Consider the following 17,782-nt stretch of genomic DNA (forward strand, 5'->3'; position numbering starts at 1 on the left):
ATAATTATAGCCCACAGATGTGTCTCCAAAGAAGGTTAAGAGTGATGGTAGAACTGCAGTGAAAGGCAACTGACCAACAATTGACTTGAAAAGGGAAATAACATACACTGAACAAGTTATTTCCTTCAACCTCAAAGCAACAGAGAGGGGAATCAACCCCTGAGGTCACGAGTCTGGATGTTCTCTTGGAGGGAGCTTCCCCATCTAAACAATTATTTCTTCCTCTCCTACTCCCAACTACTCCATCCACTCACACCATGTCTTGTGATGCTTTCCAAATGTACCTATTCTTATATTTAAGGGCTTTCTATAATGTTTTCTAGATTTATTTAGCTCCATTTATAACTGTTTTCAGTTAAAAAACATACCTACAAAGCCTGTATCTTCAATATATTGGCAAGTCAAGAAGGGCTGGAAACCATTCATTCTATTTACATTGATTTTTAAGGAGGAAATTATTTCAACTGACGATACCGGTATCATCAATAATGTTTGTGCTGAAAGGATGTTTGTGCATTCAACTGCCAATATCTGCAAAATCATTACAAAAGTACCTCATAATCCTATTCAAGAGCAATTCTTAAGTGGCAAGATATAAACATTTCAACTGAATATGTTCATTTTGAATTAAAGTGAATGCTTTCTTTTGAGACTAATAAGACTGAATAAAGAATTACTCATTTATACTTGAATAACCAGAAAGATATTAAATTGTTTTCATAAATTCTTGATGGACTTGACATCCCTAGAAGTTAGATCAAACTATCATTAGTAGTAAAAAAAACATTAAAAACTTACGGTAAAAACTCAGAGTGGGGCAAAATGAGTGCCTACAGGTAAGCAAACAGTACATGAATAAACAGTTGGTACAAAAATGTAATTACACGTCCATGAAGTGTACTTAATTGGAAAATATAATTCTCAATACGTCCATGAAGTGCAACTAACAGTCTATAAATGTATTTATCTACCAATGTGTTGAGGCAGTATGTGCTGCAAATATAATCATTTCAAAATTGATATATGAAGTCTTGTTGCACATTCATGACCGCCCTACTGGTAGGGTACGTAAAGTAGTTATTTTAGTTGCATCGGCATTTGTTGTAAACTGAGATGATTCTCATATAAATTTTTATTCCCTTCTACTATGATTGTATGACCTCAACTAAGGGAGAACTAGGTAATAAATATTGCATTAGCATGTTAATTGTAAGATAGGTAGGTTTCAGTAATTGTTTTGTGTTAGTACCAGACATTTAAAGAATTTGATTGATCTATTGAAACAGCATTAAAAGCTTGTTGCTAAATTTAGGAATATGAGTTTAAATTTTATTGTTAACTAACCCCTTTAGCAGGCAAGTAATCATAAAAGTTAACTCAAACCCTCCTCCCAAAAGGTTTTACAAGGCTACATTACCGTGCTGCCCATTCATCACCCTCTACTATGCAAAAGGATAGGTAAGCGGCTTGATCAAAACACACAAGCAGCTTGATACACAAGCGGCTTGATCAAAAGCTTGACTCAAGAGTGATTGACCATTTAGGAAACTGTTTGACGCTTGAGGAGAGGGTTGATGGCGATTGATAAAGTTTGATTGATGAAATTGATTGATGGAAAGATGTGCATATTTATAGGAAAAGGAAGGTCAAAATAAGATTCAAAGTCATTGCATACCACCAAAATCAACATAAAAGCTCAAAAAAATAAAACAACCACTAGCACAGCACAACATGGGTGAACTGTGAATTCAACAATGAACAACAAGTGTGAACTGTGAAATGATCCATTGATGATGAGCAGGAGGTTTTGATCAAAAGATTGAAAGCCAGATTGAGGTGGATTGAAGTGAGCATCAATCATTGATTTTACTGTTTAAGGGCTCCTTAAACAACAGACTTTGTTGATTGATTAGGGACTTCTTACAGAATTAAAATATAGCACTTTAAAGACAAGTTATGCTGTTGAAATTGACACCCTGTGCATTTTTCTAAACAACAGAGAATGCTATATCATTTCAATTAACAATAGAGACATGATGATATCATGAATTGTTTGAAAGTTAGCTCATACTAGATTAATTAATCTATTTATTATAAAGTTTTTTGGTCTAGGATTGCAGGTGAAGAATTATTTAACTTGAATTAAATCCTTCACAATGAAAAACTTAGCAGAAAGCTCCTGAGTAAATATATCATAAAATTTGTCAAAATTTCTCAAGCTAGCTATGAAACCTCAAATTTAGGCCTAGTTTTATGTCTTACCCATTAGTAGGCTAAATATATAATATTTAACTGATATTGATGAAGAAGTACAAAATAAAACATTTAACCATGTCAGGTTTCCAAAATAATAGCAGGGATTTTTGCAGCACTTGTTTGAAGAACCATTATAAGATAATAACTATTAACTAATGTGCTCAACAATGGGCAATTGTTAAATTTAAAATAACCATGAAGTTAATGGAATGAAAAAAAAGGACTTGGCACTTTTGGGATCTACTTGGAAAGCCAATTATTTTTGTAAATAACTGTTCCTCTGAATTTAATTCCCTGCCAGTGGTCAACACATAACATGTGTAAATACTTGAAATACCCTTACACTTACAGTAACACATTAATGATTTGCACGATCAACAAGGAATAGTATTGAAGACTTACCATTCACTCAATAGCAGATTTTTTCAAACCATCATTATCCCGAACTCCTGAAACAAAAAGAAAAAGTTGATAGATTGATTGAATAATTTTGATTAAAATTTAATTTGAAATCATTAACAGATATATAGATAAATTCATAAAACATATCGCAACAAATATAAAATCTTAAAAGGCTGAACGTGTCATGTTAATCGTTTGTTAAATTTAAAAAACGCGGCATGTTAACCGTTTCAATCTGGTAACGCAACCTCGATCACACGTGTTCGATGACAAGTGCAGGAGCACTTCGCATTTATCTACGAATAAAGGCAAATGAGATGTATTGCTACTGCTGCAATAAATATATTATGCACAAATCATATCAATAACATGAACAATTAACTTACAAGCATCTCTCTCAAATGTTTATTAACACACAAATCTTCCAATCAGGCGGGAGCGGCGTCGACCTTACTGCTTCAAAGCCGGCGCAAGAAAACGTTCGACTGACGCCAATCATGACCTTTTATACCACACAGTTGCACAGAGTCGAAACGTTGGATTGGGATTTAGAGTGAACTTCTTTCCCGTTCTATACACATTTCCGCGCGAGATACTCGTTCCGCTTTCGTACGAATACTTCTGAATTTAATGATCAGTACATTATTCCAGTCTTGTGGCGACTATATACGATGCTGCTTTATACGAATGTACGAAGTAGAATGAAAAAAATTCTTTAAAACATTGTAAATTGTATGTGATTATAAACAATCTCCGTCGTTCAGTGCGTGTGTGTTAAGGCCATCGCGAATGGGAGCATTTCCAATTTTTCAGGATTTAGGATTGATATTATGAATGAATAAACTATTTGTTACAGCAAATAAATTCACACAATTTTTAAATTTTACCCATTAGTCACAAAACATTAAAACAGCTCTGGCGCGCGTTGACATGACCGTCAAAACATGAAGTTCAAATAAAAAACAATGACAATTTCGAATTTCGGAATCGCATGCAATCCATCATCATTAATTTTAGTGTGTTTGAAACTAAATTTAGTTTCAACGTTGGATAAACATTACTATTTTCAATTATTTTGTTCCCACCACAATGCTGCAAATGTAGCAAATGTAACGAATAGGTACGGTACTCATGTCGTGTAAATAAAAATCATCTCAATTAATTGTCTTCAAAAATGGACATATTTGACGAACTCAATAATGAGGAAAAAGTTTTCCCGAGCGATATCTACTGAATCATAAAATTCAAGTGATGTTAATTAAATTAAAGAAGATCTCATAATAACCGTAAAACTGCAGCGAAATACGGATCGTTGTCACAGTAATAGGAGAAAATTCCAAAATCGTACAAGCTGAAATGTAATCTAATTTCGTAGTCAACTGGAAGACCTCACTGCCACGTACCTCGAATCAAAAATATCTCCAACCAAAATCTATTTAAATATAACAAAGGGAAAATAAACATTGGAAAATGTCTGGCAGTTCGTTGTTTGATTTATATGTAACGAGTGCAGCGTGCAGTGAACGCACGTTCACGAATCATGAACTACAAAGTACGTCCGTTAATTATAATTATATTGTTGTAGTGTTCACTACTTAAGCGATTCTATCTTGAGAACTTCCCAGCCGCGCATGCGTGTTTCGATATGAGCAATTTTTCTTGGGTTGAGATCAAAGTATATTTCGAGAGCGTGATCGCTCTTCTTCAACATGGTAATTTACAAGCAGCTCAACGTCAGGAATTATTGGTGTTCTACGGGTGCATTCATTTCACAGTTAACAAATGAAGGAATTTTGAAAATCTACGAATTCATATTGCTTTGCATTGTTGTTGCACTGTTCGTAGAGGAAATAAAAATTTCGAAATAATGAAATTCCTCCAGTAACCGATCAGTAAACAATAGCATTGCATAGGTCATTTTATTTCAAAACGATCGAAGGCTTCACACCAATCCAACCTTGATCAATACTGCAGCGACTGACACACGTCGTAGCTTAAAACGTTATATATTTTCATCGCTATGCTGCAACGCGCTTAATAAATACGTCCTATCAACAATAGTAATTGCGAATTCATTTTGCATAAACTAAGGAGCCAAATAAGGATATTCTTCTAGCTTGATTACTGATGCTTCTTGGTTTTCATTTCTAGCTCATAAAATTAAAATGCATCGACGCTAAAGCTATTGTCCAAATATGCACCATACAAAAACAGTGACATTTACAGCTCTTGCTTTTATTTACTATTCTCACCAAACTGACTGTCAAATTCAACAATAAACTTAGGTGTGCGTTTTGAAACCAAGCGTAAAACGAAATGAATGTAGTGAATTCCATGCTACTCAAATGAACTCATATGATCATTAAAACAGAATCATAGATTTCTTCTACTTAATTACAAAAAATACCAATGATATTACGTAATGGGTAAAATCAACCTGGAGTCGAACTATCAATACTTCATCTATACTTGATTCATTAGGTACAAGTAGCCACCGAATTCACGGTAGCGATTCCTGAGTTTAGCGCCAGCGATTGGCTGACGATCTCTCAACTACGCTAGAGCGGACCCAGGAAAACAACCGTGAAAGAATAGTAAGATTTTTTTATCCCTGTACATTGTACAATGTGCACTATATATTATACAGCTGATACTTCTGCCAGGCATGTTTGTCTCTCAAGAAATTGTCGACATAGTTTGTTTTGGTGGTGAAGCTCACGTACTTTCTATCACTGAAGTCACAAAAGTAATCAGTCCGAGCTGCAGGCTCAAGCTGCGCACTGATATCTCTTCTTGTAGGTAGCCACGAGCGTAGAATGGCTAAGTCTCGAGTTATGAGCAAGTCCAGTGAAGAATAATTAATAATAAAATAATAATAATAATATAATAATAAAATAATTAACGTATGAGTCTTAAAGCCAGCTGCCATTGTCACGGCAGATTTTTTTAAAACATAATAATGCATCTAAGGGACACACACAATTAAGAATTTTTTTAACTGATATCTTGTGATGTCGGAACATCAAATTTACTTGTATTTAAAGGCGACTGTGACGCGTTACCGTACTTTGGCTGCATGCTACACTGTCTTGTCTTCGCAGATAGTTCACGAGAAGTGAACTACCTCATTGGTTTGACTTCAAACGGAGGATCAAAAACAACGAAATAAAGAATAAGCGTAATTTTCTCCAAATTTTTCAAATCACTAAATTTCATGCCATTATTTTGCGCGAAACTCAGAATATATACTATGTAGGTAATATGTGTATCGCACAAATATACCATTTAAGGTACAACATGTATGATTAACAAATTTTCATTTGATTGCTCGGACATTGTACCAAATAACTAGACAACTCAATAAATACGTATAGTATGAATCACCGAATATAGTATAATATATCAGTAAGTCATAAAGCGATCGGTTATCTACGGACAATGGTATATATGCCTACTTTACACACGTGTCGTAGGAAGACAACCGAGATAATATGTGTTTAAAAATTACTTTTTAAAGACAACACTTCTGAACAATCCAGTGTCTTGGATGTTACGCATGTACAATGGATTTCTAATTTTATTTTCAAATATTGAAAAAGAAAATTATTTTTCAAAATTTTTTTAAGATAACAAAATTTTGTAAATTTTCAAAATTATTTATCCTGTCAATTGATTCATGCATTGTCTCTGACTTTATGCAATTGTGCTAAATTTCAGATCGATTGGACAGGTAGAAGTGTGTTGAATATCGATTATAAGATTTGTAGCAGACAGACAGACAAACAAACAAGCAAGAAGTGAAGTTAAAGAGAAGTGTTGTAATAAAAAAGAGCTCACAGTGGTCATCGGCCACCTTACAATAAAATGGTAACCTAGTGACCATGTAGAGTAGGAGCTTCATACTTAAGCCTAACACGAAAACAAAGAATCAGGTTGTATACAGGCTCGCTCTTGAAGTACATGCGGTACAGCTGACATGGGCTTGTTCTATAGGTATACGCAGCCTTTTTGTCACATTGAACAGCAACGTCAATGCAGTAAATAGGGCAGTTACGCTACTGCATTGCATATGTTTACAGCATGTACAAATTCAGAGACAACGGAATGGAAGCCACATAATATCACATATTTTCGCAATAAAATTTTTGATATAGCAGGTAAACGCACATGGTATTAGAGACTTATGGCGCATTATTCAATGCAGTTCAATTTCAATATGATGCAGTCAAATATGATCCTGTCTTTCGAGGCAAAATGAAGTGTAATCCTACACCGATTATCAATCCGTTCAATAAAATCTCGTTTTTAAATAATATTAAATCTAACCATCCAACCAAACGTAAAAATCTAATTTGAGTGAGCGATTGAGTGATGTTCTCTTCGGTTGACTTTATAAAGATAAGTCTGTATTGTTGTATTTTACTAAGTGAACCTCAAGCATGTATTTGTATTATGAACAAAATTTTCGTTCACCAGCATCCAACTGGTCTCATGAAAAGTCCTTTCCAGGAATATCAAGAATAAAAAAATTAGATTATTTAAAAAAAGAATGAGAATTTATACTGCATTCGGCCTCCATCTGTGGTCCTTGGGCCAGCTCGTGAACGCTCCGTATCTCGAATGTTTTGATTTTAAAGGCCTTATAAGTCGGTAAGGACAATGATTGAAGAAAATCTTTTATAGTGTTGGAACAGAAGTACTGCCTGACGCAGAAAGCCTGGCGCTCGTGTATTTGGAGGAACAATATTTCGTTTTAACAGTTTTATTTGTACTTTATTCAAATGATATCCCGACACACGAAGGATAGTAGCAGAAGCGTGAGCACCAGAGGTCGCAGCAAGCGCCCAGCCTGACATGCACCACGTTGAGACGACTGACCAACTCTCGGCTACAAGATAACATAGGAAAGACCACAAAGAATTCAAAAGTAAAGAAAACGCCAAGAACCAAGGACGCCAAGACCACGTGCGATGATGACTGTACGAGAGACAAGCGATGATGAGACGCAAGAGAGTATTGAGGATGGTTGCACCATCGATCGACGCCAACACTGCTGCTATAGACTCCTTCACAGCACATGCCACGTTACATCTCACCATACAACCATGGTGGCACCTATCATATGAGCTGTGTAGCAGCAACAGCACGTTAAGCAGGGCAGCATCAGCAGCACGCTAAGCAGTGCAGTATCGGCAGCACGCTATATAAGCAGAGCATCAGCACGCTAAGCTAAGCAGAGCATCAGCACGCTAAGCTAAGCAGAGCATCAGCACGCTAAGCTAAGCCGAGCATCAGCACGTTAAGCTAAGCAGAGTAGCAGCACGCTAAGCTAAGCCGAGCATCAGCACGTTAAGCTAAGCAGAGTAGCAGCAGGCTAAGCTAAGCAGAGCAGCAGTACAATAAGTTAAGCAGAGTAGCAGCACGCTACGCTAAACAGAGCAGCAGTACAATAAGTTAAGCAGAGTAACAGCACGCTACGCTAAGCAGAGCAGCAGCATGCAAAACTAAGCAGAGCATCAGCACACTAAGCTAAGCAGAGCAGCAGCACGCTACGCTAAGCAGAGAAGCAGCATGCGAAACTAAGCAGAGCATCAGCACACTAAGCTAAGCAGAGTAGCAGCACGCTAAGCAGGGCAGCATTAACAGCACGAGATCAGGGCAGCATCGGCAGCAAGCTAAGCAGGGCAGCAGCAGCAGCACGCTAAGCAGGGCAGCAGCAGCAGCACGCTAAGCAGCAGCAGCAGCAACACGCTAAGCAGCAGCAGCAGCAGCACGCTAAGCAGCAGCAGCAGTCGCGCATGTAGACGCGACATTTCCTGTGAGATGGGACGGTCAGGCTGCAGGGCACTCACTACTCGCTAGCTACTCGCCTCCCAACGTGTCTGCAGTTAGCAGCTCAGTCCCTGCAACACAAATTCCCGAGATCCTGTGCATTGTTGTAGCATCAGGGGCTTCAGGGCAGTAATTACTAATTACATAGGACCACGGAACAGTGCTATTGCACTGATCGTATTGCAATTCCTGGGTCAGTACTATCAAAACTCGCTCAAGTTCACGAAGCGCCTAAAAAGCACGCGTAACGGCTAATTATTCGTCTCTGATCGGTGGGTTCTGCTGGAAAAGTCGTCAGTAATTGGCTGAAAGATTTACGAACGATTTATGATAGCACCGCGCCAGAACGAACAGTCATAATGAGACGTGCAAGTTACATTAACCGGCCTCATGTCATTACTTAAAAAAAATATTACCGCAACAACACTTTTAACTATGCACAATTTCACCCTTCAAGATTATGAGCGATGAAAGATATATACGGAACTAGAAATATAATCGGCATCACGAAGAGGAAAAATTTTTGGAAGCAAAGAAGATTAAAAAAATATATCAGGGGTGGAAATATTGACGTACGACAAGGAAAATACGCTCAGGATCTTTGAATCGCCTGGAAGTTATCATCAAAATAAAAATCGCTATTTCCAATTAAATGAACTATTTGTAATTCTATTTCAATTTATGCATCATATCCGCGTTGTTGTTGGCATAAAGAAATAACTGAACTACATAAATAGACTATTTATAACGATCAAATGGAATAAATTTGCCGTATTATCAATATAATTACTGAACATATTATTCCTTTAATTCACGGTTACATCCAATCCCGATAAGCCTTCTCGGTCGTCTCTCTACCACAGCAGGCAAAATGAACATTCATGACAGGTGTACGAGCAGACATTCTTCCGTAACGTCGCTGAGGTCCAGCAACACAAAAAACACAGACCACCAACAGAACCTGCCTTCCTAATTCTGGTAGCTATTTCTTCCTGACCTTGTCAATGCCGCCCAGGAGAGTCCCTGAAAACTCATTTGTATTCATAGGAACTAAGCATTAAGCTCATACCAAGAATAAAATATTTTATGCTTCAACATTAGAGCAAATAATATTATAAAATCGAGAAAAACAAAGCTACTTTTCTTCATTACTTTGAGGAAATGAAATGCTCAGTAGCTCAGTGTAGTGCGGCAAATCTCTGCGTGCTGTAAAACGTTACGCAAAATTACCATCTAGCTTCCAACGCATGCATGGCTATACAGTCGCTACCTCAATAAATCTTTTTGCATACTACCAATCAAGAATCATCTTGAGGCGTATTTAACATGTTCTAAGTTGATACTCGGTGATTATAAGGATTTCTTTGTGGAATCTTTGCGTAGTACGCCAAGAATGAGCGCTCTCAATACACAGGCAAACTAGACATCCATTTTTTTTTGTCACGTGCAAACCAGACTCATCACATTCCAAAATAATTCTTGATGCAAATCGTTTTCACTTTAAATTGATTGGGAAGTGGCTAGAAATTACGCGTTTTGTCCCTTAACATCTAATTTAATATGAATAAATCGAATCAGGCGCAAAACTCAATTGAATTGAAAAAGAAAACAAACAGAGAAGCAAAATTATATTTTCCATGACCTGGAATATTAGAGAAATATTCGTAATTACTTGTGAAATATTATATAAACAATCGTCATTGATTGTGAAATAGTCGATAGTTTCCTGGATTAAGCATTACGCACACAAAAATGCACCATGCTTAGCAGGAAACAACAATGAGAGGTAACGTGACCACGCATATTTCACGCGTTTCAGACGAGAGAAAGTGTGACGTAAATGCCATCAGGATGAGGCTTACAATTTCCTCCTCAAAACATCTCAGATTCATAACCGAAGGCCAGAGCTTTCCACTCCTTCACCCATTATTTGCATTAAATAAGTGTACTATTTCTTTTTAGCGCATTTCCTCATTTATGGAAGAAAGGCGCTATTGTGCTCGCCATGTCTGTCCGTCTGTCCGTCAGTGACTTTACGTTTTTGTCGACGAGAAAATGCGCTCTCTGTCACTCACTGCAGTGAGTACTGAGTTATATTTTTTTTACGTAAAATCGTGCTAACTTTTGTCGACAATTGCCCAACACGATCGTTATTTATCGAAATAATCGTCCTCGATCTGTTCGAACAATTTGCACGATGGTTGTAAGTTCTTCGACGATCTTATGTTCTTAATTGACGCGGGTAACAGGCGAGTTAAATTCAACGTTCGAAGGTTCTACTCAAACCTTCAGACCAAACCTTCAGGCAGATGAAGGATATTTGCGTATCGGCCACGAGGTAGCGACGCGAGCTTTGCAAATGCATGAGGAGCGAACAAGCAAAAATGGGCGCATGTGACCCTGACGCAATCAAGTGGCTGACTCACTATCAAGTACAAGCTGAATGTCCGGCACGCTTCAGCCATCATGCCAGCATTCAGCCTCATTGTCGAGCCGAATGTCCGGTACGCTTCAGCCATCATGCCAGCATTCAGCCTCATTGTCGAGCTGAATGTCCGGCACGCTTCAGCCATCATGCCAGCATTCAGCCTCTTTGTCGAGCTGAATGTCCGGCACGCTTCAGCCATCATGCCAACATTCAGCCTCATCGTCGAGCTGGATGAGCGGCATGCTTCGGTCATCATGCAAGCATTCAGTCTCATTGTCGATTTGCTGCAAGTTCAACAACCAACGCAAGTTCGCTGGTCAAAAATCAAAGCGTGTCGGTCATAAATAAAAAATTACGATTTTACTAGTTTTTAGGCTCATTTCAAAGGTCCAAGAATTTTGCTTTCAAAGATCCTAAAGCCATATTTGTGCGTTCATTTGTTCGTTCATGACAGCCGTCCAAGCGTTGATAAAACCTATACCTTCAATGATCACAAATTTCAGTTTTTTTGGCTCTCCTGAAAACTCGAAATTTTAGATGCCGGCATTGGGAAATTCGAGATATACCCGGCCGGTACCATTAGATTCGTAAGAAAAATGTCTAGAGATCATCCGGTCACTTTTATAGATTTATTTTTAGCGCATTTTCTCATTTATGGAAAGAAGGCGCTATTGTGCTCGTCATGTCCGTCTGTCTGTCCGTCTGTCCGTGACAGACAGAAAATGCGCTATCTGTCACTCACTGCAGTGAGTACTGAGTTATATTTTTTGTTCTGATTATATATTGGAAAAAGAGGGAGAGGGTCAAATTGAAAAAATCTGAAAAATAAAACAAAAATAAAAAAAATCGAAAAATTTCAGGATTATCTTCAGATGTGGTCTTTACTCGTCGAATGATATGACTCGATATTGTAGCTTGAAAATCCTAGGAGTAAATTCATTTTTACATTACCCCCTTTTTTGCCGTTTTCTACGAATTTCACGTTTTATTTAATTTTTTTCTAAAAATATACATAAACAAAAAGTCATTGATTTCTAGCTTACATATGTGTACCAAGTTTCATAATGATCCATCCGTAAATAATTTTTTGACCGACATGCGTAAAGACAGCGTAAGTAATTTCCTTGCGTGTTCAATTCTTTATTATTAATTTGATCAATTATGATACATTGCACGATCCTCGAAAGGCTGCAAAGCATGCAATTTTTAATAATATTCAACTTACGTATAGAGTGAGCCACAATTATATAAACCCGGGGCAGCATAAACTATAAACTAAGGGAAGATATGCAAGCTGAGGGAAATATCTACGACGGTCAAGTCTAATTATCACTGGACCCATAGCGTGAAGCTCAGGTAGGTAAGCGTTTAGCAAATTATTCTTTCAAGTTAAATTTTCATAATACCACCAAAAACCTGGCAAACTGAGCATCGCCGGAATAAGATTTGGACAAAACAACTGCCAAACATAAGAACAAAATAACTATTAGCTGCAACACAGGCGAGATGAATCCAAGTAAACAGCATAAAAACCACTTATAAATCGATAACAATGGAAGCTGAAGAAGGTGTAACAGAGAGCTTGAGTTAAGCGCTTGCATAACAATGCAGATATGCGCATGATAGTCGCTATGAATGGGATGCTGCCTGTACAGCCACCGCGCAGAGGTCAGAGATAACACGCAGGACACATCAACGCCGCTCAGCTCCCGTCACCGAGACACTCTCAGCAGGAGCTTTGAACTCTTCAGAGAACCAATGCACTATATGCTTGACATCAAAATCAAAAGTCGTTCAAATGAATACCTAAAGAGAAAACAATAGGAAGAATATATATGTGAAGCTACAAATAATAACGATAACTCGGATATATATGTGAAGCTACAAATAATGACGATAAGTCGGGAGTAGTAACAGGCATCAAGATTTGCAATTAGCGCGTGCAGTTGTTCAGCACGTGGTCAAGTTTGAGCCCAATAGTTGATATTAGCAGGGCATTGATAACGATATTCAAATGCTTCAAGATTCTCAATGATAAACAGTAGTTACTATACTCTTACTTGGTGAACCAAATTAATTAAGCAAAGTATTAATAACAACAATATATTAAATTAATTAAGCAAAGTATTGATAACAACAATATTCAAAACTTTCAACAATCTTAATGATCTTATCTGGTAGTTTCCATACTCTTATTTCGCGAAACTAACTGATTAAAACGGTATTGCTAACAAAATTCGAATGCTTCAAGATTTGTAACTATCTTTTTGAGTAATTGCACAACCTACTCTTATTTCACAGACCAAGTTAATTCACGTTCAAATGCATGCGTGATCCTGATGATTTAGAAAACCCATCATATATAGTCACATTATCAAAAAGCGTGAGTTTAACTATAATGTGCATTGACGCATTGATATTCGAATTCTCGTCTTTTCGAATAAAGTGTGTGTGAAAAATCGCCTCTCTTGCCGTCAAGTTTGCAGCAAGATGTTGCCGAATGATGTTATTTGCTAGGCAATACAAAGAAGCATTTCTGTATACATATATAGATATCGAATAGCTGGGGCGCATTTATAAAATGATCAGAATTAATACGAGCGTTATAATTAATTCATTTCATTTATACACCTTCAAGTGCGTACGGCAATTACACGCAAACAACAAACATTGTGTCAACTTTTTACTATTACAAGCTCGAGTTACTTGAGTGTGCGTGTATCCCAACTAATGAGAAAACATTTTAAAGGTAAGCATCGTTCTATTAAAGATCATGTTTTATTAGTCAAAAATTATTTTTCAATTGAGAAATAATTATGCGATGCAATGAAAATAATTCAAAAAAATTTATTTACTCGGTGAAATAGTTCCCTGAAATCAAAGAGATGAACATTAGTCTTGAAAAGATCGTGATCCAAACATCCCGCGAAACCGTGATAAGGAATTTTGTTATCCCGAGTCCCGTCATGCTGAGGCACATATTTTTTTAAATATCATAGCAGCAATAGCATTGTAAAATATATTTGTAATGATTATAACAAGTTCCAGATTGGAAAGACCGAGAAGGGATGACGTTCGCCGTGACGTCACCTAGCCGGAGCACCGGCATGCTGCCTCACGCCGGAAACGCTCTGCACTCCTATAGCTCGCTCTGCCTACCATGGACAGTGCGCACACAAGTCACGTTATTACACTACCCTAAATCACTGTCAGAATTTAGGTGCACTGATTTAGCTTCTGTAAAATTTTCAACTAATTCCTGTCAGTCCTTGTGACACTGAAGACGGGAGGTTCTAGAACTAGCGAATTTAGTTGGATTTCCATAAATAACAATTTGCAGAACTATTACCGAATTTATCGACATATAGCCTGTTGTCTTTCAGTATTTATCCTATTACACTAATACAAATGAGTCTGTTTTATACAACAAAGTCTCTACACAGGAAAAACTTCAGTTCTAAGAATCGAAGAAAGCGTAGTCAGAATTTTCTGAAATAATTATAACAACGATTTTATCAAACATAAGGCAATCTTCACTAGATAAGGGCATTGTTTCTCGGCCGTGGGGACCAATTTGTTAGTGCGCTCTGTGATCCAATGCCTACCGATAAAATAGCCTGGGTCTGTGAGCGTGTCTTATCGCTTCCATCTGGAAACAATGACAATTTATTTTAGAAACCAATTAATTATACTTAACTTTCCCTGAATGGGTCACTTACAAGAACGAACTCGTACGCTTCCACCTCGATCAAAGCCCATTAGGACTAAAGTTCGAGTTCAGATAGTCGAGAATATCCAAACAAAATGGTAGCACATTCAGCCATCATCTCTAAATACATAAAAACAAAAATTATGCACCAGACTACACTGAATTACTAAGCTAAATACGACATTGATTAAGACTCAATCATGCCAGCCTATAGCAAAGTCCTGGAAAAACTTCTACATTTATCAACCGATCTTTCTGAAATTTCACACACATACGAAAAATGTAAAATAAAAAACAATTTGCTCGTATTAATTTTTTTAAATGAAAGAAAACGTGAAATTAATAGAAAACGGTAAAAATAGATGTAATCTAAAAAGATTTTCAATTTCCTCATCGTTTTTCTTTTATGTGCGTTTTTCATCCCCCAGATATAAAAGTCAAACCATGAAGCAACAAGAAGTGAAGTTAAGAGAAGTCTTGTAAAATGCGCCAAAAAGGCTCCTAGAGTCCCTAGGTATGGTCTTAACGAATCGAATGATATGTCTTTAATTGCTGTAGCTTGAATACTGTAGGAGTAATACAGTTTTTAAGATGGCGTATTTTGCATATATTTTAATTGTTCAAGGAAGCAAAATAAAGTAAAATTTATTGAAAAAAAAATAAGCCAAAAAATTCTTGATATTGTAGTCAAAGCTTTCCCATTGCCAATTATTTGCATTTAGGGTACCAGCACGCGTCTTTAGACTTATTCTCGTCCAGCTTAGCGTGAATAATAAGCTTTAAATGGGACTTTTATATTTATATACTGGTACATAAAATGTTCATTTTATATAAGTTCGAAACGGCCTAACGCAAGAAACATTGCATATACATCGGTGATATTTACTTTCTTGAACACGCATAGTTCGTAGCTTGCAAACGAGTGCAAATACATTGCAATTAACGCAAATAATGATCTATAAATACCAATTTTTTCAATGAAAATTTGTAAATATTGTTATAAAATGGTCATTTTGTAAACATTCAAAACTGCCTTACGCAAAAATTATTGCATGTACATCCATGGCAGTAGTTTTGTTGAACGCGTCGTGTTTGTAACTTTCAAACTAGTGCAAACACTTTGCAATTAACGACAGTAATGATCTATACATACGGATTTAAATTAAAGTAATCCTTGTACATATTGTGAACAAATGCTTTGCGCAAAAACTAGAGCACGCACAGACATGCGGTTTGCTGCGTTAGACGCGGCCAATGAGCCAAGAAAACGGAAAAGCACAAATTTTCTATTTTTGACCCTTAGTTTGACCCTTAACCGTAGAAAACATCAGCAAACACGTTTGTTTGAACACTTCTACGGCTATGTAGCTCTCGAACATTCGATAAAGTTACCAGGAGCCTGGCATACGTATTATCAAAACTTTCTTCGTCAAACCATGTGATTCTTACTCACATCTCAACCATGAGTAGCCGAGCGATAAAAATTCACCTCGAGAGGTACGTACTCGTGTAATCGTGCAAGTTTTGAACTTTACACAACAGTAATTGATCCTCTCACAATCAGCCGCTCAATTTCTCCCTGGATATGCCAATAATACTGATCAGGCAACGATGGCAGAATTGTTGGAACGTTAGCCAGTTCCCCACCAGTGACGGAATGGTTGAAGAAACCATTCCTGAGACGTTCGCAAACCTTGTTCTGTGTGGCAAATGTTTACACCAAACAGAATTTTATCCACTAACTTTTATAAACATAATTATCAAATAATACTAGGCCACGCAAATGAGCCATAATAGGGCATTGTTTCGGAAGGATATAATATTGGAATAACATGTATTAGACTCGGAGGAACGATAGATGATATCACAAGAGACAGGAGTGTGGTAGCAGCAGCGGACTCCGGTGTTCAGTGACCGTGAAGTGAGAGGCCCGTGAGTTGCGGAGTGCCAAGTCATGAGAGGCTCAGTCTTTGACAGGTGCCAACTCGGCGGGTAAGTAGCGCTGCACAACACACACAACAGGTTGTTGGCAACAACCACGCATGGGTGTGGTCGGTGTAATTATCGAGGTACCTAAGAAAACGAAGAACCAACCTAATTTCGCTCTTTTTTGCACTATAAAGGTACTAAATTATTAAGCTTTAACGCATATTTAACGAGGGTCAAAATTGAACAACGAGTACTCAGTTTGGATTGCATGATTGAACAAAGACTAAGTATCACTCATGTCCTACAAAAATTGTTCACTAAGTAAAGAGTCAACAGAGTAACTGAACAATCCAGAAAGAGCTGCAATGTTCCCGTGAAACTTTCTGGGCTACTTCAATTTTTCTAGTGCATTAGTTATGAAAAAGTCCTTCAATTCACTCACACCGCCAATCATCGCATTCATGACAGGATTTCCAAAGAAGCGACTGTACATGGTGGCTTTGACGAGTGCATCTGGTGCTGCAGATAGTGCACACAGGACGATTAAACCATGCAAACATTATACAGATAATTATGAAGTATTTCTTCTTCGCGCTGTGCCACAAATCTTGACTTTTCCTTATTACACCTTTCTTATTTAGAGCAACAATACGAAAATCACCTCTTTTCGCTAGATGAAAGAACGAATGTCAATGCATTGAATATCTCGTATGGTATCATCACTCTTCGAATAAGTGATGTTTCAAGCAGAATCTTACAATTTACTTGGATTTACATCAATAACAATTCGCGGAATTATTAGCGAATTTCTCAAAGCATAGCCTTTTGTTTACAAACTTCATCATGATACACCATCATCGTGACGTCAAACATTAGGCATTACTCAAGTCAAATTTATATTGAACGCCTGCGTTTTATATATATTTTTAAATAAATAAAATTATATTGAACGCCTGCGTAATTTAAATTGAACGCCTGCGTTTTATGTTACCATTTATCAAGGTTTAGTGTTACCACATGCCTCAAGTTTAGATTCCATTTTAGTACCGATGTACGTCGAAATTTCATCTTCCATGTCAAGTCGCACTGTCCGTATAACGTTATTTCACAATATTTTGTCGCACTGCACGTCTGAAGTTCGCATTTCCCAACACTTAGTCGCCTCTGTACGTCTGAAGTTCGCACTTCACAATACTTAGTCGCACTGCACGTCTGAAGTTCGCATT

The 17,782-nt window shown here is 37.3% G+C and overlaps 1 protein-coding gene across 1 annotated transcript in view; it reads right to left on the reverse strand.

The window, feature by feature from the left end:
* LOC108674221 (histone-lysine N-methyltransferase 2D) overlaps nt 1–17,782 on the reverse strand; it is a 52,249-nt gene that overhangs the window by 13,114 nt on the left and 21,353 nt on the right. The window contains exon 3 of the mRNA XM_018162151.2: nt 2,659–2,705. The gene's annotated coding sequence lies outside the window, so the exon portion shown is untranslated. The remainder of the gene's footprint in view (nt 1–2,658; nt 2,706–17,782) is intronic.

The sequence above is a fragment of the Hyalella azteca genome, unplaced genomic scaffold (assembly GCF_000764305.2).
Source record: "Hyalella azteca isolate HAZT.00-mixed unplaced genomic scaffold, Hazt_2.0.2 contig2628, whole genome shotgun sequence".
Taxonomy (NCBI): Eukaryota; Metazoa; Arthropoda; class Malacostraca; order Amphipoda; family Hyalellidae; genus Hyalella; species Hyalella azteca.